Source organism: Lactuca saligna, chromosome 5 (assembly GCF_052625555.1).
Source record: "Lactuca saligna cultivar CGN05327 chromosome 5, ASM5262555v1, whole genome shotgun sequence".
NCBI classification, from domain to species: Eukaryota; Viridiplantae; Streptophyta; class Magnoliopsida; order Asterales; family Asteraceae; genus Lactuca; species Lactuca saligna.
In genome coordinates this window covers 152,925,105-152,930,934 of record NC_136421.1, presented here as the reverse complement: position 1 = coordinate 152,930,934, position 5,830 = coordinate 152,925,105, and the positions used below count along the sequence as shown (strand labels likewise).

General features: G+C 37.0%; 1 non-coding gene across 1 annotated transcript; it reads right to left on the bottom strand.

The window, feature by feature from the left end:
- Positions 1-1,204: 1,204 nt before the first annotated feature.
- On the bottom strand, positions 1,205-1,311 carry LOC144999067 (small nucleolar RNA R71). Its single transcript, XR_013660592.1, has one exon. It is a non-coding gene; the product is annotated as a small nucleolar RNA R71 (small nucleolar RNA).
- Positions 1,312-5,830: the final 4,519 nt, after the last annotated feature.

The window sequence follows — 5,830 nt, the reverse complement described above, 5'->3', positions numbered from 1 at the left end:
CTTTTCTAGTTTTTAGTTTAAGTGATAGTTAGTAAGTTTTTAGTCTTGTAAAACTAGAGAAAAACCCCTACTTATTAATTAATTTAGATAAAATTAGTCTTTAGTTTTAATTTACTGTTCCCTGTGTTCGATACCCTACTTATTTAGCTGTACCACAATTGATAGGTCCACTGCCTTTGTGTGTTCATTTTCTAATTAAAAGTTAGGTTTAAAACTAGTTGAGTCTACACACATCAAGTTTTTGGCGCCGTTGCCGGGGAATGGTTCTAAATTAGCACTAATTTCTATTTTTATCGATCCTTTGTGTGGGATTTATGTCACACAAATTTAATTCTTAGGTAATTTAGTAGTTAGTATAGGTTTTAATAAATATCCGTTTTAATAGTTAATTAGAAAAAAAAATTGTTTTTGCCTTGAACTCGCCGAGTGCACTCGTGACGACTCGGCGAGTCCATCGCTGTCACAGTTTTAATTTTTAATTTTATTTTTGTTCTTTTTTTTGCGTTTTTTTTCTTGTTTTGCTTGCAGTTGTTTCACGACCTGAGGATCTGATACACCTTTGGTCCCTCCTCTAGAAGACCCGGAATCCGCACTTAGGAGGAACAAAGGAAAAGTCATTGGAGAATCCGTTTCTTCAAAGAACTCGCCATTAAAGAACCTCAAGTCCGTTTTCAGCAAGAAGAGTAGAAAATCAGGAGCATCCAGCGCCTCTTTAGCAATCAAAGACCCGATTAAAGAAGACACCGAGTACGAGACCGAGGCAGAAGAAGATCTCACTTTTAGGCACGAATCCGACTTTAAAGACGAATTAGCCATTGTGATGGCTAACATCGATGAAATCCCCATGGGGGAATGGAAGAAGAGGATGCGTGACGACACCGAACCGGGACTTGTGCAACCCACAATTCCCGCTACTGCTACTTTCGAACTAAAGGACCACATACTCGCTCAACTTAAGGAGATTCCTTTCTATGGAAAAGACCACGAAGATGCTTACAAGCATTTGGATGAAGTCAATGATGTAGCGGATTTCTTCAATGTTCCAAACGTGCCTCGCGAGACTCAGCTACTTCGCATGGGCCTAGTTACATTCAAAGGTGCTGCAAAAGACTGGCTCAAGTCACTCCCTCCCGGGTCAGTCATCACATGGGCCAAGATAAAAGAAGAGTTTATAGATCACTTTTGCCCACCTTCTAAAATAGCCAAGTTAAAGAAGGCCATTTCTAACTTTGAACAACAAGCTGGGGAGTCACTATATGAAGCGTGGGAGAGGTACAAGAGTCTGCTAAGGAATTGCCCGCACCATGACATTAATAGCTAACAAGAAGTTTCCATCTTCTATGCCGGAGTTAATGTCACCACAAGGTAGTTACTTGATTCTCAAGGCCCGCTCACAAGGAAACCACCCCCGGAAATCAAAGAATTAATTGAAGAATTATCTAAACATTCTAGAGAATACCACAACCCAAGAAATGAAGTAAGTCGGGGGGTAGTGAACTCGGCCAATGATGGCATGGCGGCAATGATGGCTAAGCTCGATAGTTTAGATAAAAGGATGAAAAAAATGGATCAAACAATCCATGCTATTCGGTTGGGGTGTGAAAAATGTAGAGGGTCTCATATCACGAAGGATTTTGACTTAGATGAAAATGAAAAAAAAAAAAAAAAAAAAAAAAAAGGAGCAAGTGTTCTACTCAAGCGGCGATTGTTACGATGAGAATTGGCAGAAAGCAAAGAGGGAATGGCTCCCGTATGAAGAATACAAAAAGGAGAAGGAGGAGAAATACAAGCAGAAGGAGAGGGGTTTTTTATCAAAAGGAAGAACCGGTTATGGAAAAGAAGGCCGATTTAGAAGAAATGTTCACTAGATTTATAGTCGCGTCCAAGAGAAGACACAATGATCATGATGTTGCAATACAAGAGACCAGAAATATACTAAGGAATCAGCAAGCATCTATTCTCAACATTGAGAAACAGCTAGGACAACTTGCACATAAAGTGAACGAGAGAAGACCGGGTCAACTTCCAAGTAAAATCGAGAATAATCCGAGAATGGAGAATGTGAATGTTCTGACCTCCAGCTATAGAGAAATTTTCACCCCTGCACAGAAGATCTCCAAGATGCATACATAAAAGACAGAAGAGTCGGATCCAGCTAAACCCGACCAGACTCGCCGAGTCCCTCTAATGGACTCGACAAGTCCATGCCCTGATGACAAATATGTTGTTTCCTTAAGGCTTTACAACCCTCCTCTACCATTCCCAATCAGATCCATACCTACTGAAAAGGTTAAAGCATACAGAGCTTTCATGGAACACGTTAAAGCCCTTCAAGTAAATGTTCCATTTGTGGAAACAATGCTTCAAACACCCAAGTATTTTAACTTGCTGAAAGGTCTCTTTGCTGCTAGAAAGGATTTAGCTGAAGTTGCGGAGATAGTAATGAGTGAGCTACCCGAAAAAAGGGCGATCTGGGAAGCATCATAATTCCTTGTCAATTTGGAAATGTACTTGCTACTCAAGCATTGACCGATTCGGGTGCAAGTATTAACTTAATGCCTTTTTCTTTCTTTAAAAAGATGAATTTACCGGAGTCGAGGCCTGTGAATATGAAGATCCATTTGGCGGATAAGATGGTTATTAGTCCAAGAGGTGTTTGTGAAGATCTCCTCATCAAGGTGGATAAATTTATATTCCCCGTGGACTTTGTAGTGCTCGATATGGAAGAAGACCCCAAAATTCCAATTATTTTGGGGAGACCATTCTTGAATACCGCGGGTGCATTAATAGATGTATGCGAGTCAACACTAACATTGAGGGTAGGAGATGAGTCGGCAGTGTTTAAAGCTCAACCAGAAAATTAAGCAAGAAGAAGGAAGAATAGAAGTTTCCTTCATTGATTTGGATGATGAAATACTACAAAAAGAACTTGCACTCTTACAAGAAGAAGATCCAAGTAAGTTTTTGCTATATTATGGGGAAAATGATGATGTTGACAAAGACTTGGAGGAGATAGAAAAGCTGCTGGTGTTGGATTAATGTCTAAGTCCATAACTATAATTGGTAAGACTTGCCTGACCCGGCATGGTCCATTTGGGTTGCATGGCATCATGCACTTGGATAGACTATAATGAGAGAAATAAGACACTTATGGTTATTAATATATTATAAGTTCTAGTATATTAATAATAAGAATAATGAGATTATTTAATTAGTATTGATCAAGAATTAATCTAGGATTAATTAAGTGATCAAAAGAAGAATAATTAAATATATGGGTTGATTGTGTAAATCATCCATACTTGTATAGTGGGCTAATGCTCCATGAATAATTAAGTTGGGCTAAAACCCATAGGATGGTCCATGGATGCTCCATGGTGTATTTGAACCCATGGATCCAAGGAAATGGAAAGTCATGACAATTACGGTTTACCCTAATTGTAACACTATATAAAGATCTTATTCTTGACAAAATCGGCACTAGTATTATTATAGAAAGGGCTAGCCGATTTTCATGAAGTGTAGAATTCTCTCAAGTTATTCCAAGTGTATTTGGTGTTGTGTGAACCATTTGAGGTGTCACACTTGGGGCACTAGGCACTCAAGCTTCATGAAGACATTCTACATCAAATAGGTATGTATTCTATCTTGTTATATTGATAGTTTTGTATGCTAGATTAGGATAATACCTTGGATGTTCATATTTGCATGTATAATAGAGAAAATATAGATCCAAGGTATTTAGGGTTGCATGTACACTTAGGAGTGTTAGAATGCTCATAACCCAACAGTGGTATCAGAGCCTAGGCTTGTTTTCTTGTTATACTTGCAAATGGAGCTGAAAAATCGAGTTTTGATGTTGTCTGCCCAGCAGACTCACCGAGTCCATGAAGGGACTCGACGAGTCCAAGGCACAAAACATCCAACTCGCCGAGTTGGTTAGTGCACTCGACAATTTGGACCCCCAAACAGCGTAAATTCGACCTTTTTGGCTGGAATTGGACTAGGAACATTACCCTGAGATGTTTTTGAACTTATAAACTTGTTTTTGATGTGGTAATGTTCATGCTAATCCAATTTCAAAGATAATTGTCAATAGAATCATGTTTTGTATTAGTTTAAAGTTTAGACTAATTACATGAAAAAGTTTGATTTGAATTATCTTGTTCTTATGAGTTGCTTAGATTAATAGAAAAGTTGAGTGAAAAAGTTGTTTTTAATCCAAATTGATCTAAGAGTTGATTCTAAAATGTGTTTTTGTAACTTGTCCTCAAGTTATATGAAAAGTCACATTTAAGTTTCATAAAACTCATAAAAGTTGGCAATGGTTACAAAATGAAGAGTCTTGTGTCATTGAATATTTTTTTATGACTCCATAACTTGTCCTCAAGTTATGGATGTTCAAGAGTCACTTCATTAAAGAGTAAAAGTGTAACCTTAATTAATTCCATAAGTTATAAAAATAAAGAAAAGTTAATTCTTTTATTAGTTTAAAGTCTTCCATAAGTTATGGAACTTGAAGAGTTTTTGGATTAAAACTACTTTAAACACATAAGTTATGGAATTAATTAGTTTTGAATAGTTCAAAACTTTCCCTCAAGTTTTGGAATTTGTAAAGTTTTCTCTTATGAATACTTTAATTCCAAGTTAGCCCTTAGAATTTTAAAAGTTAAAATTCAACCCTTATACTTTATAATATTATAAGTTAATAATATATATATATATATATATATATATATATATATATATATATATATATGTATAAGAGTAAAGTCAGTCTTACCGCTAGTACGCCTCATTCACGAAGCCGGTCTATAAGGTGGGTATAAGGTTGTTGCCTATAAAATGGCAACTTAATGGGTGTCTACTCTCAGCCACCGCTTGCTTGACTGGTGGAGGGTCGTTAGCCGAACGGGTTTGACAGGACTATAATTCTCCCTTCATTAAAAGTATTAATGATAAATACTAAGTAATTAAACTCTTAATAATTCCCAATCTTAGTTACTTAGGAAAATGTGAATAAGGTGCTAATCCATGAAATTACACGTTACACTTTGTCTAAGTCGTTAGTGGAGCGTGTGTGGTTAACCGGCACACTAACTTGGACTTAACAAGGTAGGTAAAGGGTGACTTAATATTTATCATAGTATCGATGGAGCGTGTGTGGTTAACCGGCACATCGATTGAGGGGTAATTTATTAAGGGTACCAAGTAATTTGCATGGTTACTTCACACCTTGTTTTGTGATCCTCGGCATCCCAGTCACAAAACTTGAAGGGCACACTCGAGATTGAAACATGCCATTGAACAGTTCAATGAATCTTAAAGATCTAGGAGTTTCAAATCCAATTAAAACCTAATAATACATTTTGTTTATCTTGGTGGAAATTGGTGAATCGTCATTCACCTACCTTCAAATATTTTATAGCTTGGATTACGGCATACCTCTTCTAAGTTATAAAAATAGTTTGTTGGGTCTTAGCCTTAATATTTCATATTGGGTGTCATATTAAGGACTTTAAATCAACTATCTTGAATATCTCCCAAAACATGTCTGGTTTAGACATTTATGATCTTCCCAAATCTCTTGAAACAAGCTTTCCTAAATGAAGATGATGTCCCATGGAAATCATACTTCTTTCACCTCCTCAAATTATTCTCCCAACCCACAAGTTCAAAGTCACTCAAACCCTATTAGCAAGGCAAGGTCTAGGTGTGATCACATCTTGGAGATGTAGTCACATATTGACAAGCCGGGAGAGAAGGGTGTCAAAGTCTTGAGAAAGTTGGTAGTTCAACTACTTTCTAAGTCACATAGTGAGTTCTTTTG